Source organism: Bacillus rossius, assembly GCF_032445375.1.
Source record: "Bacillus rossius redtenbacheri isolate Brsri chromosome 9 unlocalized genomic scaffold, Brsri_v3 Brsri_v3_scf9_1, whole genome shotgun sequence".
In the NCBI taxonomy this organism is placed as follows: Eukaryota; Metazoa; Arthropoda; class Insecta; order Phasmatodea; family Bacillidae; genus Bacillus; species Bacillus rossius.
Window position 1 is genome coordinate 7,908,117 of NW_026962012.1, and position 24,739 is coordinate 7,932,855.

Sequence of the window (24,739 nt, forward strand, 5' to 3'; positions counted from 1 at the left end):
GAAAAAGTCAAATCGATGGTTGTTTCAATCGAGTGGAAGAGAGATGGATGAGGCGCAAGCTTACAATGAGTGTAACGGGACACAGCGTAACGGGACAATGTGCGTTACGGGACACTTTTTCGTGCGTGCAGCCGGCTTTCATCAATTTATTAGACGTTGTCACGTCAAAAAATATGTTCTTCGAAATCTACCTACGCCTGTAGGCTGTGCGGAAAGAAATTTTTTTTTTGTAGCTTTATAGTTGCGTTTGATTTAAATGGACAGATGGACACATATCTGTAAATTTACTTGATTATTTCAGTTTAATTTATAAAAAAAAAATGTTTACATGTAGCGACGTGATCTGAAAATAACCCAGCGGAATTCAAATTCCCATGTATTAGGTAACATGGGCGATCTCGCCACAGTTTTTCTACATTCATTTGGATTTGAAAAAAACGCAATCATAATTTTTTTTACACTCACGTAGTATATTAGCAACTGTAGGTATATAAGCGAGGGCCAGACGACAGGACCCTCAGTCCACCTCTGGCCGCGGGACAGTAAGGATCAGCTAGTTTTTCTAGACTGGTGTATAAGTCACGTAGTTATCTAGTCCTGTGAACTCGATGGCTTCATAACCAAACATAACGTTGACCTGGATGGAAGACCTGTCATAACGGTGCAGACCTCATTGACAGCAGAGCTAACATCTGCCGCGGTCCCGATGTGTTGTGCCATCGACATCGAGGTTCCTGATGGCAGCGACAGAGATCTCAATAACAGCGACGCCGGCAAAAGCGAAGATCCTGTCGAAAACAGCAGCACCTGCTGTTTCAGCGCTGCAAATGACGTGTGCGTCACAAACTGCAGAGGAGGCATCGAAGACTTCCACGGTTGAAGTTTCACCATCAACCTCGGAGACTTCAACGAATGCCGGATGTTTATTGCACCAGTGCAAATACTATGGTATGTCTTTCACCACAACTTCAAGCGCTCGCAGACATGAAAGGTGCATATGTCCAAACAATGCTCAAGGAACACTGTTTCAGTGCAACAAGTATAATAAACAATTTTGACACCAAATTAACTTGAAAATACATCTTATAACCTGCAGTAGGTCTCTGACATTGTTTCGGAAGACGTATAAGTGTGGCAAATGCGATAAGATATTTTCACATTGTAACAGTTTGGGTAGTCACCAGAAGTTTTGCACAGGAATAAAAACAGATGGTACTGTGCATCAATACCATCAGGCATCATCATATATTGATTTGCCTGAGTCGATTGCCAAAAAAAGAGAAGTAGTCAATTGTCTAAACTTGAACGATCAGTTTTGTTTTAAATCGAGTATTTTGGCAAGATTTGTCGAGGGAAGTCACCAAAATCGTGTTGATAAACGGTGTTATGCTTTGGAGAATAAGTATGAGCTTAGTGGTCTAGACTATCCACATCTATTCAATCAAATAAAACTATTTAAGAAAAATAATACTGAAGTGTCAGTGAATCTGTCTGCATAAATGAGAATAATAAGGCGTGCTTGATTCGTGTAACTAAACAAGAAAGAAAAGTTCATTTCGATTTGTTGCTTGTGATAAATGAAAGGAATGCTGCACACTACTGTTACATCAAAAATTTTTCTTGACTTGTGAGACCTCAGGATAGAAAACATTAGCGTAAAATTTATGTGTGTAAGATGTGCTTGAAGTATTTCGTTGACCAACCACGAAAATCGGGCCTTACAGCTATACAGTATATTGAACAACACAAAATGAAATGTTTAAATAAATGTTGAAAAATTTGTCTCCTTGATTTTTGCAGTTGTAGTAAAGTAAAAATTATGTAATAAAATTTTTGTTTGTAAAAATTGTGGTGTTTTATTTCTCAAACCAGTAATTTTTCTGGCATTTTTTAATTAAATTATCTATCATTGCATTTATCAAGTATCAAACCAAGCACTGTTATCGTTCGCATAAATTAGTAAATTAACAAATAATTTTTTGATGAATTTTGGCATTTTCGCGAATTTCTAGCTGAAAAATTAAAGAATAACAATATGACTGCCAAGATGGCTGACAATATGGCGAATTGGACAGTAATAAATAAATACGACACTCTAGCGGGTAAAAATCAAACAAATATGGCGACAGTGCACTCTAGCAGATGAAAACAGTACCTATGTCGGCAGTGGCCTCCGGCACAAGAAAACAAGTTGGCTGCCATGGCATTATACTGGCTGGTGTAATATCTGCCTTGGCATTAGCGGTGGGGGTCAGTATATCGGTGGCTTATGTGGAGGGAGGATCCGTTACCATTTTTAATCGAATGACCTCGCCGGGCGCGGACCGAGTACTCCTAACTCCATGACGTAGTGCGTTTTTAATTAAAACTTTACTTATTAAATTTTTTATAAATTAAAAAAAATTCTTATTATAATTGGGTAAAAATAACTGATTTTCAATATGGCAGCCGACACGAAAATTGTTATTATGTTTTCACTATTCAAGATGACAAATTTAATATTAAAATCTTTCTAGTTAAACTTTATTATTAATTAAAAAATTGCAATTTTCTAGCATAAAATACAGTTTTCCTTGATGGTAGCCATAACGAAAAGTACAATGCAATCCAAGATGGCGGAATCCAAGAAGGCGACTGAAGTCAAGGTAAAAGTTTAAGGTCAAGGTCAATGGTCAAGATCAATGTCAAAGGTCGAGGTCAAAGTTCAAAGTCATCCAAGATGGCCGCCGTGATATCAAAATACAATATGGTGGTCAGTTCTATAAGCTTACAACCAGCAACCAGGGCCAGATTGCATTTTTATATACTACTAATATTCTTTATGAATTTTAAATTTTTTCCAATTATTTACGTTAATAATTACAGATATTCAATATGACGACTGTGAAGTCATAATTCAGAATGGTGGAAGAGACGTCATATTCCAAGATCGGGACGTTATATCATAATTAAAAATAGCAGTATATTCAAAAGTAACATAAAGTGCAACACACAAGAATGGGCCAGTCGATGTTACGAACTTGATTCCACGATATGGGAATTCTGGAAATCAAGATAGCGGAATTAAAACTGGAGACTGAGCTCAAGTTTAATGTGAAAGGTCAAGGTCATCAAAGATAGCCACCGTTACGTTAAAATTTAAGATGGTGGCAATCGGCCCCATCTCCGCACCCTGAACCTTGTAGCATGATCTACATTTACACACTACTGGAGATATCATTAAAAAAAAACCAACGGATAAAGCCATGTCGAAATCACAAGGACATTGTTGACTTGCTTTTTTTTCATATCCACGAAGAAGTTCATCAATTTGCGCACGGTATCAGTAATCCGAGGGTAGCGCATGCTACTGCCCGGTTAAACTGGCCTTTGTTGTCCGCTGCTGTATTGAGTGACCGTGGAGGATCATGTACCCAGAGAGAATGCGCTCCTGAGGGGTGAGGCTTGCAGGGTTTGTGGACACCGAGCAACGTAGGGGAGTATTGTAGCTGGTCAAGGGGCAACGTCACCCCAGGAGGAAGGGAGGGAGAGAGAGAGAGTAGGGATTGTAGCTGCATATTTCAATATTGACACAGGTAAATGGCGGTCGTGTGTTAAGCTGCAGGAAATCAATTACTCAGCTCGCGCAGGTAAACTCAGGGGGCACCTCCTCCACTCCTCGCTCCCCCCCCCCTCCACCTGGTGCGATAAGAGCATCGCCTAATGAGCTTCAATCTGCTAGTGCACTGCAAACAGCCGCGAGGGGACAGCGCGCGGGGCACTCCTAGTATCCCGACAACGTCTCCCCATCATCGCGGTCGTCAGATCGAGCGACCAGCAAGGCTCGCCAACTCGTCAGCAAACAAATGTCTCCGTTTCCGAGTACCCAGAAACCCCACAGCAACACCTGATATGAAGTATTCCAGAGGAGTCGTAAAACCAATAATATTAAAGCACGTGATTTAGTATAGTTATTTTTAACGCCTCATTTCCTTACAGCTCCTTCTGTGTGTAGGCTAGAATTTTTCTGGCTTTTGAAATATGTCACTAGGCGAAATAGCAATCGTAGTTTTAATTATAGTTTTTAGAAAATTTAACGACCGTAAACACATTTTAAGGTAGATTTTGTAACTAGTTTATGTACAAAATCCAAAAAATAGACGCAGTTTATTGTCTCTACTATCCGGACAAATAACTTGTAAATCCAATTATTAAACATATTTAAAATAAAATTATTTTGTTCTCAAATGAAATTATTTAAAAAAAAGGGCGTGGAACTGTCTCAAAAATAGTGGCTATCCTACCCAGTAAATAAGTTACTTCAAAACTTCAGAGCCGAGCATTTAAAAAAACTCAATAACGTGAAATACCTAAGGGCACCACATTCATTAACTTGCCATGGAACAAATGCAAGAACCACAAAATTACGGCGCTCATGTATATTTATCTGGACTGAAAATGATACAACTTGAAACATCACATGTCCACTTAAGTCCCTCAATGATAACATAAACACTATGAATTATGCTAATTGTACATATATGTTGGTCAGATAGTGTTTGTCCAAATGTAACAAGAGTTCAGACGGACAAATGACCACTGTCTAAATTCAGGTCCCAATATACAGAGGATACAGCAAGATACAGAGGTGTTTCACAACAAGTCAAATTAAAGATTCTAATTGGCAAATACTGTGTATCCAAGGGAAATAAAAAAACACTTCTCTACAGTACAAAATTTATACCGCGGCATGATCTCAGCTAAAGATAGAACTCTGGACAAAATAGATCAACTGTTAGCAAATATTTCCCATAGTTCAAATGAAGTTAACCTTACGATACATCTAAGATTGGTCGGAACTTAGGTGCATCCATAATTCAGACATAATGATACAACAATTTTCGTTACAGCAGAGATGGTATTCAACTTAAAATAACATTGCGAAAGTTCTACTTTAGACAATTTGATTTGGTCCTTGCTCTATAATGAAATAACAGTCAGTTTAAAGTGTTATTTGGTTATTCCACTCTAGTCTTGAACTAACAAAGATTAACAGGACTCCAAGTCGGGTCTCGAAGGTCGTCAGAGGTGTGTGGACTCTGCTGTGCTCGGCAACTGCAGCTACACCCGGGCCCTGGCAGCGCTCCCGAGGTGTCGAGCTGGGGACCACTCGGGGGTCGTCCATCATTGGCTGTCTGCTTCTGCTGGTCACTGTCCATGGCTGGCAAGCCCCGTCTCGTCGACGTGGAGTTCACTACAGGATAGCGTTCTGGTCCTTCACGTTGCTTACAGAACTAATTATCCTCCGGAACTCGACGATACAGTTCTAGAATCAATGGATTACTTATGTCCATCAGCTATCAACTCTCTTGAAGTTCGTCAATGTGTTAGAAGAGTGGCCGTGGTAGAAATCACGATCTGGCATATATACAACAAATCTTCTATAAATTGTCCCGGCCTTTATAGTTTTCAGGAAGAAAGCTACTGTACTTATAAATATTGATTATTTTTCCACGAAGTTCCTTAGTTTTTTGCTCGACGATAAATATTAATTTCCGGAGCTCTTCTTATGAATATACGTCGGCTATTGTGACCAAAAGAATACATCTTAATGTTCCAGAACGTTTTTACTATCGTCATCAGTCTCACGTCAGTTGTCCGTTTTTAAATCAGCGAGATTATGTCAAATATTCGGTAACTAAGAGTGGTCGGACCAATGACATTTCTTGTTGGAGCCTTCGTCGCGATTTACAAATTTTTTCTTGCCACATACTGCCATTTAATATAAATTTACGTAAAAAAAAACAACTAACTTCATTAGTACCATAAGTTACTAAACTGTTTATTCCATAGATAAAATGTTCTTAGTAGGAATAATGATAAGTAACACATAGGGAAAACGTTGTGAAATGGATATCCACACATCTGTGTGTATGAAACAAAATGTTGCTTTTCGTGTCAAAATAGATACTACGATAAAGGAGTAGTTTCTACCCTTTATAATGGGCACAATTATTGATTTATTTCTTTATCTTAAATTAATTAAAAAAATTATTAGACCAATGTACACAATATTTTCTATCTCCCCATTATGATGTAGAAGTGTTAAAATATACAAAGAAACGTTTAAAATCTTTGTGGATGCACGTGTGTTTTCATATTAAGTATTTGTAATTGTTTTGTGAAATTATTTAATCATCCAGTAATTTACACTTTTCAATGCTCATGGTGCTATACCATGTTGTACTGCTGAATACTTTCTCTAAACACTTTCATACATAAAATAGCTATATATCCTTGTACCCTCACTTGTTTTGTAATTCTAGTCTTTTGGGACTTCTTTGTGACACTTGATGTTTTCAGTTCTTCGGTTACTGTATGTCGATTAAAAACCGCCACGCTGTTAAAGTATGAATATATTATTTTATGGTCCCTGTTTTGTTATATTCTAGGCTCCTAGACAAGCCTCATGTACGCAACACGCAGATAATTTTGGAAAGCGTTCGCCCTGATGAAAGTTGTGGTTTCAAACGCAACTACATTATTTTTATAACTTTACATAGTTCTTGAGACATGTACGTCACAGCTACTTGGAGGCAATATTTTTTTTAAAACATTTTCTGGCTCCTCCAAGATGAATAGCACCTACATTCTCCACGTATTACACTTTACACTCTCTTCTCCGATGATCACCTCAGTTCCACACGTTAGCGACTAAGGAATGGTTATCTCCCTGACCACTTGAATTTCGGCCTTACAATATTTTCGGGAACGGCTTACACTTGGGCTGAGCCATTTTGTTTGATTGGTGCACGCCGTGCGCAGTGATGGCAGTTCGGTAACTCGAGCAAGGTCATGGTTGCACGTGCTACTTTATTACACGTCCTGCTGGTCTCGTGCATTGACCGCTCCTGGCTCGAAGCATAAGCGATTCATGTGCATGTTTGGCGGAAACAAGGGGGGGTATTGATTAAGCGAGTTAATGAATGATCTAATTCAAACTAGAATTGGGCGAGTTGAAACAAAAGAGAAAATTTATTTTGATATGATTCCTGAGTTAATGATGGGCCACGATAAGACACATACCTAGTTAAGTATTTTGAAGAGCGAGCATTTCTGCCATATCCACCTCAGTCGGTTAAAATATTAAAATAAAATAAACACATGGCTGGTTACACCAGTGGCAATTAAAATAACAGTAACATTTAAAATTTTTTGAAGATAATAACTAAAATGTATTTGATTCATTTAATTTGATAGTTAAACGAAGGAAAGTTCCTTTCACTTGATTATTTATAATTTTTCAACGCGATGATAGAGCCGATGATGCCGAAAGCAGATTAACCTTCATGCCGAAACATGCTGGAAGGCAAATGATAAAAAAAACACTTTCCTTAATTAGTAGGCTGCATCCTGATGTCAATAGCGGAGGAGAAAAGGCTCACTCCCGTCCCGTACTTAGTGGACTTCCTCAATCATGGCCCGGATGTCACACGCCACGCACAAGAACCGCTAAAAGAAATTAACATAAATCACCAATATTAAGAATTCGGCCAAAAATAAATAAATAACATGATTCCGGGGGGATCAAGAAAGAAACTCACCCATAAGGAGGTAAGTGGTAATCAAATCACCGCATAATCCAGCGGATTAAAACAGTTACAAGTAGTGCGATGTTCACATAATGGCTGACCGACAAGAATGAAGAAAGGGCAAAGTAAATCATCTCTTTAAGAAGCTACACCATAGATATTAACACAAGGTGTCTAGCTTGGTGAAGAAACATTAAACAATACAGGTTTAGTTCCAAAATGATCAATAATAGATACACCTCAACTAAAGTAAATGAAAAAGTTTAAGATAATAAAATATTAGTTTTTAAAAAACGTTTGTCCTTAATAAAGTATTTTAATCTATGTTTTTCCTTTATATATATATATAGTATATATATATATATATATATATATATATATATATATATATATATCTTGAAGTACTTCTCTTTAGATTACAAATAAGTTTCACATTTCTCACAATTTACATTTAGATATGATTAAGATAAAAAAAATTACATTACAAAGTAATAATTTTCTATATTCAAAAAATTGAGCCTGCATGATGTCCAGTTTGCCAAAAAAAAAAATCATGAAAATAGGTAGAGTACATGCAACGTTTCGGAGTGCAACGGCACACATTCTAAATTGTAATATCAAAATTAATTAGCCACGATTTGAGTAACGGAACTATTTCCGTAAATATGAATGTGTTTGTAAGAAACAACTGTACTTATCACCAAATTAGGCACCATAATTAACAATTCGTGTTATTATTCGGAGAGAGGCTGAGTTGTATACCACTATACACAAGAACTGCGTTCTCATTGAACGACAGGTAGTTTCTGGCGCAAACAGAAGGACAAGAAACCAAAATAAAAATTACCAAGTACAAATGACCCATGCGCGCGCAGTCTGGCTGGGAGGTACAATGTGGCAGCAGCCAATGGACAGTCACGAAGTCCCGACACCTAATATTTAGTTTTTTGTTCAACGTTGCTTCTGACTTAGACTGAGCCCTTACCGTCTTATTTTCTCTTTTCCTCGCTTTGTTTATTGTTTGCTTTAAGAGTCTAAAAGTGACATTTTCTTCTTTTAGAATCGTTTGAAGTAAGAATTTCATATTTTAGTGCTGGTAAAATATACAATTATTTTTTATGGAAATTTTTATAAAATTGCGCATGAAAAAAAAGCTGCATGACTAGAGACCGGAAAAATTCGCGGATTCATTTCACGATATGCTAAAATCCAAACAACTGTACCTTTATATTGCTTCTGTGATTGGCTTACAGTTTATCTGAAGGACTTTGAGCCAATGAAAAACCAACCAAATAAATATCAAATCGCAAGCGTCCCAGTCGACAGGTGTCACGAGTCAATAGCCAATGAGCAGGTTGTATTTGCCAGAGTATGTAAGGGGTTGTGGAGTCTATCCTAGAGGTCATCGAAAGCGCGAATTTTTCCGGTCTCTATGCATGACCATGCATTTTTCTTGATAGACTCGGAAGCATTGGTACTACTGAACTGTCACTGTCTTCTACAAAAATCTGCAGTAGATTAGAACAGTGTAAAATTTTCCGTAAGCACCAAAATAATTCCCTGATAAAATTTATATATTTCCACTACTGAATATAATTTTTTTTTTTTTAATTTAATTCACGGAATTCTTGGTTTCGGTCTCAATGTACTACTGTCCTCACTTTGTTTTACCATTTTCATTTTTCACCTTGCGATAGTTTCCGGAACACAATGATTATATGCACAATGTGTAAATTTTTAATGGCACCTACTAGAGTATTCCATATGATTATAGAGAGAGACGGGAAAAATTCGCGGATTCATTTCGTGATAGTCTAGAATCCAAAAACGTTTGCCTTTATTTTTTTTACCGAATCGGTGATTGGGCCACAGTTTATCTGAATGATGCTCGGCCAATGAAAAACTTTAACAAAAGAAGTATCGAAGCACTAGCGTCCCAGTTAACAGGTGTCATCGAGTCAGTAGCCAACGAGCAAATGCAATATTCCCGCGTGCATAGAGGATCATGGATTAGGTATATCCTACAGGTCATTGAAATCGTGAATTTTTCGGTCTCTAATCATAGAACATGTGGGGTGCATTGTGTCGCATCAAAGAGTCGAACAGCCTCTGAAACTGCCCGAAGGCTGCCTAGGAGGCCGAGTCGCTTTCTTTCTAGAATCAGGGCCGTCGCGTCCATATAGGCGAACTAGGCAACCGCCTAGGGCGCCAAGTAGCTGGGGGCGGCGCAGCACGACACATAACAGCTCATATATAGAGTCCCGGAAATTTCGCGGATTCCTCTGGCCTCAGGATATAATTCAAGGTTATAGGTGTGCTCGACCCATGTTTACTTTCCCATTGGTTGATTTTTTTTAGCGAGATCCTTGTTATTTGGTACTACCTGATTCGCTTACTTCTCTCCTAGCTGGACATCGTTGGCTCACGGTCGTAGAGGGGCGTGTCCAGTTAACTGCGGTCCAATCATGAACACAGTGCGACAGTGTGGAGGTTTGCATTCTAGCTTGCGACTAAATGAATGCGCGAAAATTCCGTGGCTCTACTGATATATTATGTTTAACGATTATTGAGACTAGATGAAAATGGATTTTTGTAAAAGCTTGGAATGTTAATATTGATATAAGTAATTATTTAAAGTCCACGGTGACCTGTTTGTGATTTGTAATAAGTAAAAAGGTAAAAAAAAAAAAAAAAACACAAGCCTGCTTATATTTGATTGTTGACAAAATCTTAGGCTTACGTGATGTATTTTGAGGCAAGGAAAATTTATTTTGGGGTGTCCGGCGGGGGGGGGGGGGGGGGGGGGGGCTGTCCAGAATATTCTCGAGGCATGCGTCTCTTCTCTTCTCCTCTTCACTCCTCGCCACCCGTGGGCGCACACGCGCGTGACCGCATGGAACAAAACCGTGCGGAATACATCACGCCTCTTCCCCTCGCCCCGCTTCGCGCCAGTAGGCGGGCGGGAATCCTTCTTTTCACAGACGAGAGAGCCAAACTTCCGATCGTGCATCTTCGGTTTTTTTTGTTCATTGTAAATAAATATGGTGGCGTTGATAAAAGGATACCAATGGTCAATTAGGTTAGGTTAGCTAAATTATAAATACCTACTTTAAAACATTGTGGACGGTTGATTTGGTTAGGATAGCTACATAAAAGATACGGGAAAAAAGCATGAACTTCGGGGAACTTCGGGTTTTGGCTCTCTCATCTGTGAAAAGAAGGCTTCCCGTAGGCTGACACCCTTATTTGTGTGCAAATGTGTTTGTGCAGTTTATTTTGGTAACAAACATTTTAAGTCATTTTTTCAGGCCTCTGCGAATAACGCATCGCCTAGTTATTTCGTGTTAGGTATATGAGTTTCGATTGCATTTTTTTATTTAACACACGGGCTCCTGGGTGTTCGTGATGGCTAAGGCGGTCAGTTTTTATGTCAAGGGTCGTGGGGTTTGACCCCAGCTCATGCCTGCCATATGTAGTTTACGTGCGCTGAGTTCGGTATTCAAGAGGTTAAATCCACCGAGATACCACTGTATTCGATATCTCATCTAGAGACCTGCAAAATTCGGGGATTCATTCGGTTATAGGCTAGAATTCAAACACATATACCTCTTTGTGAATTTTTCTATTGGCTTACTGTTCATCTGGACGAATCTCAACCAGTTATAAACCCTCAACCAAAGAAGGATCGAATCACAGACAAACCAGCTGAGACGACTTACAAGTCGGCAGCCAATAAACTTGCGTTATTTGCCCAAGTGTACAGGGGTATGTGCAGTATATCCTTAAGGCCATCGAAACCGCGAATTTTGCAGGTCTCTACGGCCATCGCTTATTCTGAATTGCATGGTGCTGAAATGTAACACAAAAGTTTTGCCATTATCTTGACATGACCGTTAGTTTATCTCGACCCCGGAAGTCTATCCTTGTGATAAGAGTGCGGTTACAAAAAAACAAAAAAAAACACAAAAACTTGTGGACAAATTAGTTTATCGAGCTTTCATTTTAGCATTAAACACTAAAATAACTTTTATAATAACTCTTAATATTATAAACTATCTTAGTTCATAACAGAGCACAATAAGTAAATGTGCATTGCATTAGCACAATCACGATTTTCATTTACATCATTTTTAATATATATGTACGTAGCATATTTTTTATAGCAGTCAATTAGTGATTTCTGTTGACAAGGAGGACTGGTGTTTAAGCCGTGATGGACCAAAATTTTGCTGCTCATATGGACTCATAATATGGGACCAAGACCTATAACCGAAAACACTTCTTTACTCACTACACAGAAAAAAAAAGTACTATCACAAAAAGATTCCTTGAGAAACCAGTTGCCAATAAATAGTTTCTGATAATACAATAATAACGGTATTGTAAATTTGTACAAAATATGGCTATGGTTATTTTTACCAGTTTCGAGGTAATACTGAGTATTTAATACAAAAATTGGCGATTAATTTTAAATTTTAATTGATGTTCCTTTCAAGAAATTTTTAAAAATAATGTACAAGATAATAGAATATTCAACAATTTGACTTTATGTTGTTGTATTAAGCTCATTATGTGCGTAGTTAATACTGGAAAGCTATTCAGGAACGATTTGCAAATAACTTTAACGTTTGGAGGTATTGGAACAACACAAAGCATAAATGCCCGAAGCCAGTATTACTGCTAACACTATTTCGTCGTGATACACTTGTTTTCATGTAAATGCACAAATTTAGAAATATCGGTTATTTTCCATTAATACTTTGTTTCATTTACAAAAAAAAATTTGCAGAATGCCCTTTCTACTGTAATCGCGGTTACGACACAAGAAACTCCCAAATTAATCAAACCTCGCATCATTTTGGCTGTTTGATATTTAATTTAAAATAAATATTTCAATTTCCTAAACGATTCCACTCCTTGCCTCGTGTAACTATCAAGCAGACAAAAATTAAACTTCCGCGAATTTTCATTTTGCAAAAATTATAATTACAAAATAATACAAAAGCTCCTAATTTCCATCGTGAAGTGCTTTGACTGTCTTCTTGAAAGTCTATTTCAATCCCCACAAGCTGTTTCTATTATGTTACTGCAGATTTACGGTATTTAATTCAACCACCAGAAGGAAATCTGTTAGCTGGCAGTCCAATTGCAGCAGAGATTTTTTTCTATCGATAATGAGATTCTTCTGGAATGTGATTATTTTATAATACAATTGAATCTGATTTTTTTTCTTCGGATTAGTATCTGGAGAGGGTTAGGGAAGTAGTTTTTTTTTATCTTTTCTGCTGGGAAGCTATTAGTTGTTTTGTTTACAAGACACATTAAGCTCAGGCATTAGAGCATTATAACTTATCCATTTTCTCTTGCTGGTATTTTTTTTTTTTACTCTTTCACCCACCTCGTTTTTTCCCCCAGCCTTGTGGTCGCGGTTATACCAAGTTCGTGTCCCACTTGAAACTGACCGCATAAACCTGCTCAGGGGAGAAATGCACCCCGTGAGCGCAACTGCTGGAGGCGTATACGCATTGAGGCGACTACCGCACACCTCTTCCCAGGGTTGTTTTTGAGCCCCGCTCGCACCCTCTCCATCCCTTCCTATTGTCTTTTTTTTTTTACCCTGCAGTATCGCCGGTGCAATGTAAGCCCTCATTAAACAAGCCCACCGCCAGCCCATTTTCCAACCGTCCAAACCCCCGCACCACCCCTTCCAGCTCTCCCACGAACAACCCTCCTACTCCGCCGAAAACCTCATACAATGTTTCTGTGCCCAATAATTCAACTGAAAACCTCCCTTCCCGTGCCCCCCCCCCCCCCCAGTCACCACGTCCCGAACAAAACCCATTTTACATTCGTTTTAAATATTCATTCTCATTTATTTGGACCTCGCTGATGCTGGCTACTAATGCATTGCCATCGACAGAGGAGAGGACGAATATGTATATATATATATATTTTTAATTCCCAACCTCTCCCCCCCCCCTTCTCTGATCCCAACCGAACCCAGGGCTTCGTGTTTTCAATACATTAGCGGAGCGAGGGGCTATTTATGAAATAACGGCTGCGCATACATAATTAATTAGCGCAGTATAACTCAGAGGGAAGGGCGGGGCGCTAAATGGGCCGGCAGTCGTTTGTTTGTTGCAATTACGCTGCCCGGGGGCGGCACCAACACACACACACACGCCAGCGCTCCTGGCGGCAGAGGGTGGAAAATATTGGAATTAGTTTTGTTCCCGCTGCTCAATATTGCGCACGCCCGCGCCTGTTTATTATTATTTACCTTTTTTTTGTTTGTGACTGTACTGTCTGCGGCGAATTGTTCTGCCTGCGGTTAGCCCGCGAACTCGAATTAAAAAAAATTATACGACAACCTCTGTGATGTACTGAATTGAATGATAAATTTAAAAAAAAAAAAAAAAAAAGGTTGCCCCACCCTGTTTGCCGCTTCCTGTCTCCTGTCCCAGAACATTGCAAACGTCATATTTCCCCTCTCGGGATTCATCAAGTGTAACTGAAATCGTAGTAAGGAAAAAAAAAGTTGTTAATCAGGCCGAAGTCATCCGACTGACTGACATTTACTTTTCATTAGCTTTAACAGCTTGCACTAAAGCTGGCAGCTGAATTTTTGGAATTAAATTATTGCGAGAAGAACGAATATGATTAAAGGAAGCAGTCAACATCCCTCCCAGTAACCACAATGTCTTCCTAGTGACCTATCTATCATATAAACCAATATTTGAAATAAATATATATATATATATATAAGTAGTATAGTTTGGTTCCTGCGGTGCCAGGCTTCCGCAGGAGGTGTCGGAGATGCCGACCGCCATCTTGGATTTTGACGTCACGGCGGCCATATTGGACTCAAAATTACTCAAAATGACTAGAAATTCCTAAAAATGTCACCATTTCGAGGGAAAAATTCCCGTTTTGAGGGAAAATTTCCCGTTTTAATCCTTCAAAATGCCAAGGACTTCAAAATTCTTAAAAACGGCTTCAATTCCTTAGCGACAGGCCACTCTAAGCGGCAAATAGGATGCCATGTCCGCCATATTTAATTATTTATTTAATTAAAACGGCTTCAATTCCTTAGCGACAGGCCACTCTAAGCGGCAAATAGGATGCCATGTCCGCCATATTTAATTATGATCTAACTGTTGCAATTTTAGTTACGACCGCCATTTTGATAATTCGTTATTATGATCAGATTTTAATGGGAAAAAATTTAAAACTTATTAAAAATATAAGTAATTTTTTTAAATATATCTAAAAAAAACGCACATACGTCATGGAGTCCTTGGTAAGAACCCGGTGAGAGCAAAAATAAAACAAATGACAGTAGATCCTTCCTGCACGGAAGCTGCCGGCAGACTGACCTCCCACCCCTTATGCCAAGGTATTTATCAACAGCTAATATGACGTCACGTACACCATCTTGTTTTCGTCTGCTAGATGTGTTACCACCATGTTACTTTCATTTTTACAATCTATATCTTTGACCTTGACTGTTAGCCTTGACCTTTGACCTTGACCTTTGGCCTTGACCTTTGACATTGAACTTGTTTTTTGTCCTTGGAAATTGACCTGGACATTTTACCTTAACCTTGACGTTTGACCCTGGACCTTTACCTTGACATTGACCTTGACCTTTACCTTGGCTTTTGTCCTTGACATTTGACCTAGATTTTTGACCCTGGTGACCATCTTGGATCCACCATATTGTTCTCAGTACTCGCTACCAGGAGCGCTATTGTAACAAAGTACACATGTTGCTTGCTAGAGTGTGTTGCCGTCATATTAGTTTAATTTTTACCCACTGGAGTGGAGTATTATTTATTAACAGACATTTATCTCTCACGGTATCCACTATTTTGAAATTCGGACATCTTGGAACTCCTTAATTATCTACCTAGAATTTCGGGAAAAATTCCAAAATTCACAAAAAAAATATTAAAATAATGATTTACGCAATAGATTTTGGTCCTCGGTTTGATTCTCGGCCCGTGATAAGGGTAACTAAAGCTTAAAAAATATATATATTTTTAAATTCTGTTTCCCGTGTAGTTTATTAATAATTGACTCTAAGAAAAAAACAAATCTAGACAAGACACCTGTCCGATGAAATAAATACGTTGTCTCGCTGCCTAACATGGAAGTATAATTTTGCGATACTTAGAATACCTTCAAAACAGTTCATGTACAATGCTGTAGCTATGTATACCAAGCGAAACCGGGTCATGAACAATGCCAGACGTATAGACCAGATGTTTCCAAACCTCAAGACCTTCTTCGTCGATAGCTAATATAACATATTTTTTGCAGTCAAAACAAAGTCTTCGAACTGTCAGATCTAAAGTATCATAAAATCAATTTTAATCAATTAGACAAACGAACATGTTTTAAGCTTACTGAAGGACCAAGAATCCCTGAAAATTTTTTTATCAATACCAATATGTTCTGAACCAGTTAATATTCAGGGTCACTACAGATTTTACTACGCACATTTTAATGAACGACACACACACAAATAAAAAAATAATAATAATATACACAGTTGACACACCGGGTAAACTATTGACACACAGTATACACAGGACACACATTGGGCACACAGTACACATAGGACACGCAACAGTAGACACACTGAACACACAACGAAGACACAGGAACACACATTTAACGAAAAGGACGCACATTTGGAAGCATAATCAACGAAAAGGAAGCACAATTGGCAGCACAATCAACGAAAAGGAAGTACAATCAACGAAAAGGAAACAGATTTGGAAGCACAATAAAAAAGTAAGCTGTATTACGAGAAATATTTTTTTGGTAGATATCAGATTACAAGAAATAAAACATCAAATATTTTAATTTTTAATTATTGATTTATATCTAAATATTATACTCATGCATGTTAAACAAGTGATTATTGTTTCTAGCCATCTTCCCTCAGTTCTTTAAGTATGGAGGCTACTTCGTCGATGTGCGAGTAGTTTCCTATACGAACCTATGCCACCAACAGTCTCAGGCGACCAACTAATATGTTAGGATCTTCCCATGACATATAAATTTTTTCTGTTATCTATATCTTCCTGGATTGTATGTAACTAATATTTTTCAGATCACTATCGTCCCAGCGTTTATCATAAGCTTGATTAGAATTATTTATTTTAATATGTTGTTTCCATCGTTTCGGTCTCAGAGCCTCATTGCAGCTTTCGATCTTGCCAGCTTTAGGTGTTTCATCACAGTCTTTGCTTATGTCTCCAGCCTTAGAGTCACTGTCACCTTCATCGTAGAAGTCATCGTCTTCACCCAGATTACTGTAAGAATTCTAAATCGTTGATGTCGAAGCTTCTTCATCGTCTTCAAGCTTCATTTTTAAGAGTACTATATTTTTTCAAAGTACAGAGGATATACTTGAATTCGGCATGAATGTATTCTCACTTTTAATTTTACGGATTCTTCCAATGTCTTTATTCTTCCGTTGTAACCCTTCTTCCTCCTTAATTGGAAGAGGGGTTGCGTCCCCGACTCACTCTGGGCGCGAAGGGAAAAAATAAATATTAAAACCAGGCATAAAAAGCTAAACAATATAAATTCCCCACACCACTGCCCAGGGGTCAGGCCAAAAAAATTCAAAGGATATAATAGTAGAGTAACCATTAAACAAACAAGAGGCAAGACTTTGGACGTATGTTATTAAAAAATAGAAATTTGCAAAAATAATTTTTACTATACATAACCATACAAGCTTAGTTACAAAAGCTGACGTTAATAATGGCAGCATCTTATCCCCATTTGCGATACTAACAATAACCTTTAAAAAATCGTAAAAAATATAAATACTGATAACAACAAGTATAAAAATATATAAGGGCGTGAGGCGTGGCCACTATAAAATATCAAAATATACTGACTGCCCTAATACCAAAAATCAAACAAGACAATCAATATAATATATAAATATATAAAAAAATATTACAATAATAAAACTGAAGTACAAAAAATTTATTTAAATAAAGTTCTTAAACTCTCAATCAACGGTTTAGTCTTTCTTCAGATGTTCGTTGCTAAAGACTTGCCAAAAAAACAAAGTTAATATCCTAGGCGTGCGCTGCCTTCCTGACCTTCCTCACCAACTCCAGAGTCTAATGCCACGCCGGGCCATAGGTACGAATTCACAAAGGCGTGAACGATGATCGAAAAAAAAATATCTTATTTTTAAGGGAAATGTAGCAAAAACTCTTCACGTAACATAACCATGTTACCACAGAAGTATTTATCATCAGCTTCAAACAAAGTCTTACTTCTTTATTAACTTGCCAATGATTTTATAAAAACGTAGAATGGCCGCACCAACCAACATCAGGCTGCGCATGTAGTCCAATACCGATCGCATACTTTTAATAATACTGCACAAGCTGATATATTAGCTAAAGCCAACTTTAAGTATGCAAATTCCGAAGACAAAGTCTCAAAAACAAATTGCAAAATGTTCGTTTCTTCCAAACTTATACTTTTATGGCAACTACAGGCAAACGGGCGACCTTATTAAAAAATCCCACACTGGAACAACGTGTGAAACAAATGGGCCTCTTCACCAAACAGGCTAATAAAAGTTCCGTCCAAATAAAATTTAGTATGGGAAAATACACAGTTCACTAGGTTTGCCAAAAACCAGTGCAGCACCACGAGGGTAAAAATCAAAATCGCGGCCTCTCTTTACCTTGATAAGTTCAGTATCACAGGGCAATCCATTGCCCTGTCACCCAGCGTGGAGCCTCCAGCCCAATACTCTTCGTCGCCCGTTGCCGTCCGGCACACCAGTCCGCGCCGTCACATGGCTCTGTCCTCGACGGTCGCTCGGCACACTCCCTCGCCGGCCCAGCTGATTTTTTCTTCCCGGCAAGCCGAATGTCTGACGTCATCAGCCAACCGCCGGGCGCTCACCAAGTGGTATTTACGTGAAACACAATCGATATTCTTAAACTCATAATCGATAGCTACCAAACGGCGTATAACTAATTAACAGAAACAAATATAATTAAAAAAAATTTACAGATAAATTAACATTAATTAAAAAAGGCGTAAAAATACGTGAAATAAAAAACCATATAAAACTAGAGACCAGCAACAAAAATAAATTACAAGTAAAAATGTGGCCCTGCCGGCCACAACCTCCGCCTTGAACAAAAAAAAAATTTAAACAGCAAAGAAAATTTTAAAAATAACCACAACTACAAATTATATAAAAAAAAAAAACATACCAGAGTAAGTTCCAAATAAAATAAAAATAAAAATATTTAGCCATATTCACCCTAAAAGGGTCATCCACATTCATTTTAGGAACTCCGCCTTACAAACATTTTCAAATGACTAACATGGGCCTTTTTTACCTTATTATTTCTTTCAACTTCTTCCAACAAGACAGTAACCGGCCCTAAAATCTTTACAATCTTATACGGTCCATCATACTTATTCTCTAACTTAGAGCTCTGATACCCTACTTTGTCACTCAAAACAAATTGTCTGCATAGCACTTCATCACCAATTTTAAATACATTATCCACTCGCCCCTTATTATAAAACTTACTCATTTTCTTTCTAACCTTTTGCAGATTTTCGGCTGCTTCTTCCCACATTTTTTCCAACAAACGGGGGCTTCGGGTTTCCAAAAGGGCTGGACGCAAACCCCAACAATTTAGTAAAGGATGGGGTACATTTCTTCCCAAAAAAATTTCCGATGGTGTGAATTTAGTACCACTGTGTATGGTCATGTTAAAAGCTAAATTTAATACGTGGATAACACTGTCCCACTTCCGTTGGTTACGTTGATGAAAAATCGTGAGGGCCACTTTGACATTTTTATTCACCCTTTCAACCAAATTAGGGTTGGGATAATAGGGGCTGGTAGTAATATGTTTTATACCCCAATCTAAACACATCACTTCAAAACACTTACTCTTAAAATATGTAGCATTATCTGATACTACTTGCTCCGGGCTACCAAACAAACCCCACACTTTAGTTTCTAAAGCCTTAATAATATTCTCGCTTTTCATATTACGCAAAGGCAAAAAAAAACAAAATTTAGAAAAACCATCTACCGCTATAAGTAAGCAATTATTCCCCCCTAATGATCTAGGTAGGGGCCCAAAAATGTCCAAATAAACCCTTTCCCAAGGTCTAGTCAGAGCTTCAACAGAGTATTTACCTATCTTACTATGTCTAGATTGCTTAGCGCGCTGGCAATCTTCACAGCTTAAAACATGATCTTTTACGTCTTTTTTCAAACCTGGCCAAAAAAATTCTTTAGAGATTTTATCTATAGTTTTTTCGATTCCGCCATGCGCGCCTATATTAGAATCATGGTAATACCGCATTATCATTTTCCTTACCCCCTTAGGAACAAAAACTTTATGTTCTCCATCTTTCATCCAACACAAAAGCCCGTCTTTCATTCCTAAGTCTATAGTAGTATCCTGTCCCAAACGCGTTATTAAATCTTTAGTCTCAGGATCCTCTTTTTGTATTTCGCGCAAATCAATAAATCCTTGAGGGAATTCCCTCAGGATGTTACATTCTTCCTTGTCTTCAGTTCTCATTTCGTCTTTACACTGAAACTCATGTTCATCAAACATGCGCGATAAGGCATCGGCCACTACATTATCCTGTCCTTTCATATGTTTGAGGTCAAAACGAAAACGCGTCAACCGCATGATCCACCGCCCTATTTTCCCTAGTTGCCGCGGGTGGGAAAAAAGCCATGTCAAAGCCTGGTTGTCAGTCCATAATTCAAATTTCTCATGTTCAAGAAAACTCTCAAATCTCTCCAACGCAAATATGCACGCTAATGCTTCCTTCTCATATACACTGTATTTTAACTCGTGCTTATTTAGGGATTTACTAGCATACATAACCGGTTTTAAACCTCCCTCACGTTCTTGCAACAAAACCGCCCCCAGACCTACTCCCGAAGCGTCCACTTGCACAATAAATTTTTGCTCAAAATCCGGAAGTATTAAAATGGGGGGTTGAGCTATGGCTTTCTTTAAATTCCTAAAGGCCTGTTCTTCCTCTTCCCCCCATACAAACTTAACATCTTTCCTTTTCAAATTATTTAAAGGCGCGCATAGGTTAGCGTAATTCGGTATAAAACGGGAAAAATAACCAAGCATTCCTATAAAGCGCATCACTCCCTTAACATTACGGGGGGCCGGGAAATTAACTATGGGGTTTATCTTATCTTGGTCCATGACCAATTCACCTTCTCGGATTATGTATCCTAAAAATTTTATCTCGCTACGGGCCCAAACTATTTTTTCCGGATTTACGGTAAAGCCGGCTCCCTTTAGTTTCTCAAGTACTTTTCTTATATGTTCTATATGTTCTTCAAAACTATTTGAAAAAACACAAATATCATCCAAGAAACTTATTACAAATTTATACTGATATTCTTGTAATATGTGCCCTAAAATTCGTGACAAACATTGGGCCCCAAAATTCACCCCAAAAGGCACTCTAGTCCATTCAAAGTGCCCCCAAGGAGTGACAAACCCGGTAAATTTCTGACTACTTGCTTCTAATTCACATTGATGAAACGCCGAGTTCAAATCAAGCACCGTAAAAAACTTGGCTTTTCCCAAATATTGCAAAACAATTTCAACTTTAGGCATGGGAAACGGATCTAGTTTTACCCTGTCATTAAGGAGGCGATAGTCAAGGACCAAACGATATTTGCCCTTATTTTTCTTATCTACTAAAAAGGCAGGTGAGGCAAAATTGGATTTAGAAGGGACTATTACCTTATTATCAAGTAAATCATTAATAATTTCTCGAAAGGCTTTCATTTTAGGCGGGGCACATTGATACGGCACACATTTAATAGGGGTTTCATCTACCAGCACGATCTTGTATGGCATTAGCGTACATTTGCCAATTTTAGTAGTGATAACATCCTTATATTCCTCGTTTAATTGCTGTATCTGCAATTTTTCCTTCTCACCCAACCTTTGCTCTAACCCTTCGATACCACCACAAACCACCTTTCTTTTTTTTTTATTCTCCCACAATTTTATCTTAATTTTATCATTAAAATCGAACCTCATTACTTTCTCGCCGCACACTATTATAGCCTTACTATCATTTAAAAAATCCATTCCCAAAACTACTTCATGGATCAAATCGGGCATTACCCAGAATTCACGTGTCCAAGATAAATGTTCCAATTTAAAATGTAAAAATACTTTTACCTTTACCTGAACCTTTTGCCCGTCCGCCATGGCCACATTAATGCCTTGACTACTTACGATCTTAGTTTTCAAAAATTTATGATCGCGCACCAAATTACTCAAAAATTTCTGCTGGATGAAACTACAACTAGCCCCCGTATCAAGTAAAGCTTCTATCTCACGATCATACAACCAAACTTTGACACATAAACCTCTTTTTGCCTGAATGACCGCCAAACTATGCTTATTGTTAAATCGATATTTCTTAACTTCCTTACGGAAATTACATTTCCCGCTATTATGACCATCTTTATTACAAAAACCACAAACTAATTTTTTCTTGCGATTACATTTTTTTATCAAATGGTCCATGCTGCCACACCTAAAACATGTCTTGTGTCTTTCCTGCTCCGGTTTCTTTTTAAAGCAAAATTTTTCTAAATGACCATATTTGCCACAAAAACCACAAACAAATTTATTAACCTCCGAAACCGAGCAATCCTTAGCAAAATGCCCTACCTTATTACACTTAAAACAAGTCTTATCAATTTTTTCATTACCCGGCGTTTTAAAACAAACCGGTTTAAAATTGATTTTGCCTTTACACTTATCGAATTCACATTTAGCGTAAAAAATATTATCAACCTGGATAGCCCAAGTGTTGAGTTCCTCCACACTATTAGGTCTGCCAATAAATGCGCATTCGTGTCTGATGGCAGGATTTAGATTTTCCAAAATAATAGCTACAAAACGGTGATCATCTAACTGCAGACCAAATACATTAACGTGATTTCTAATATCCTGTATAAATTCTAAGGTGCTTTCATTTTCCCGTTGAAAACGGAAAATCAATTCCTTAATTAGATCGTCCTTCACCCTCTTAGGGCACAAATATTCCCACAAATTCTCTTTCACTACCGACCATCCAACAGACTTATTTATACCTGACGTAATCACGTCTCTAGCGATCCCGCTACATTTAGTCGAAATACACCTTAACAATTCTTGCTCATTTTGTAAACAACAATTAGTTTTCAAACTATCTACCCCCAAGCAAAACTTTATTAAATCTCTTGGCCCACCGGAGCATAAAGATGGCAACCTATCCAGTTCCTTAAAAAGCAATTTACTTTGCATAGCAGTATTCAATGAATTTACTTGGCTGATCTCCGAATTCTCCACATTTTCCTCAACAGGTTTTTTCCTCCCTTCTTTAATGTGGGTACTTAATTTCCTGCGTAAGGTATCAATGTCATCCTCCAGACCACTCTCTACTCCCGCTGCTTGCAAATTAGCGTAAACCTGTTCTTTGGGAAGTTTATAAATCCAAGAAACTGCCATTATTAAAAAAATCAAAAAAGTCAGCAAAATCGCAAAAGTCCAAAGTCTCTGCCAAGCAGAGTGGCGCAGGTTGTAACCCTTCTTCCTCCTTAATTGGAAGAGGGGTTGCGTCCCCGACTCACTCTGGGCGCGAAGGGAAAAAATAAATATTAAAACCAGGCATAAAAAGCTAAACAATATAAATTCCCCACACCACTGCCCAGGGGTCAGGCCAAAAAAATTCAAAGGATATAATAGTAGAGTAACCATTAAACAAACAAGAGGCAAGACTTTGGACGTATGTTATTAAAAAATAGAAATTTGCAAAAATAATTTTTACTATACATAACCATACAAGCTTAGTTACAAAAGCTGACGTTAATAATGGCAGCATCTTATCCCCATTTGCGATACTAACAATAACCTTTAAAAAATCGTAAAAATATAAATACTGATAACAACAAGTATAAAAATATATAAGGGCGTGAGGCGTGGCCACTATAAAATATCAAAATATACTGACTGCCCTAATACCAAAAATCAAACAAGACAATCAATATAATATATAAATATATAAAAAAATATTACAATAATAAAACTGAAGTACAAAAAATTTATTTAAATAAAGTTCTTAAACTCTCAATCAACGGTTTAGTCTTTCTTCAGATGTTCGTTGCTAAAGACTTGCCAAAAAAACAAAGTTAATATCCTAGGCGTGCGCTGGCTTCCTGACCTTCCTCACCAACTCCAGAGTCTAATGCCACGCCGGGCCATAGGTACGAATTCACAAAGGCGTGAACGATGATCAAAAAAAAAATATCTTATTTTTAAGGGAAATGTAGCAAAAACTCTTCACGTAACATAACCATGTTACCACAGAAGTATTTATCATCAGCTTCAAACAAAGTCTTACTTCTTTATTAACTTGCCAATGATTTTATAAAAACGTAGAATGGCCGCACCAACCAACATCAGGCTGCGCATGTAGTCCAATACCGATCGCATACTTTTAATAATACTGCACAAGCTGATATATTAGCTAAAGCCAACTTTAAGTATGCAAATTCCGAAGACAAAGTCTCAAAAACAAATTGCAAAATGTTCGTTTCTTCCAAACTTATACTTTTATGGCAACTACAGGCAAACGGGCGACCTTATTAAAAAATCCCACACTGGAACAACGTGTGAAACAAATGGGCCTCTTCACCAAACAGGCTAATAAAAGTTCCGTCCAAATAAAATTTAGTATGGGAAAATACACAGTTCACTAGGTTTGCCAAAAACCAGTGCAGCACCACGAGGGTAAAAATCAAAATCGCGGCCTCTCTTTACCTTGATAAGTTCAGTATCACAGGGCAATCCATTGCCCTGTCACCCAGCGTGGAGCCTCCAGCCCAATACTCTTCGTCGCCCGTTGCCGTCCGGCACACCAGTCCGCGCCGTCACATGGCTCTGTCCTCGACGGTCGCTCGGCACACTCCCTCGCCGGCCCAGCTGATTTTTTCTTCCCGGCAAGCCGAATGTCTGACGTCATCAGCCAACCGCCGGGCGCTCACCAAGTGGTATTTACGTGAAACACAATCGATATTCTTAAACTCATAATCGATAGCTACC